A 606-nucleotide genomic window follows, 5' to 3' on the forward strand; every position below is an offset into this window, starting at 1 on the left:
TAAATGCGTCTTTCTGACCGGAAGCTGATAGCGTGTTGAAGAGTTATGGACACCTTGGTTAGGAAGCTCTGTTTTGACAGGTAATTTGACAGGTAAAAATAGTTCGGKTCGGACCAGAATTATTTGCCTGATGGTGGTTCGGGCTTCTCATGAGTTTACATTTAATGAGTTTGCAGCACACAGAGAAAACCTAAAGTGTGAAGAATGTGTGATCAARTTGTGTTGATCTACTTATTGTAGTTTAAGTAGAGGAATAGCAGCTGACTGTTGAGAGAGGAAAGAAATTAAAGTGCAGATCCGTTAGACAGAAACAAGCGCAGTGCGCTGGGCAATAAATGCTCCACCGTTACGCTCCAATTAATCACACATGAGACGACTAACGCCAAATATACAATATATAGTTACACTGCTTACKTTAATGGTGTYTTAARAACAAAACCAGTAAAAACTTAATATGTAAGATTCCCTCCTCACCCTCATCTTGATAAGAACAGAGAGCAGTTCGCTGGTTTCTGTCCAGAATGTGATCAAGTGCAGCTGACCACTTGGTGCGCAGACAGTTTCAACTTTACGCACAGAGAACATCGTGGAGCTCATTATTAATCA

Source organism: Poecilia reticulata, linkage group LG17, assembly GCF_000633615.1.
Source record: "Poecilia reticulata strain Guanapo linkage group LG17, Guppy_female_1.0+MT, whole genome shotgun sequence".
In the NCBI taxonomy this organism is placed as follows: Eukaryota; Metazoa; Chordata; class Actinopteri; order Cyprinodontiformes; family Poeciliidae; genus Poecilia; species Poecilia reticulata.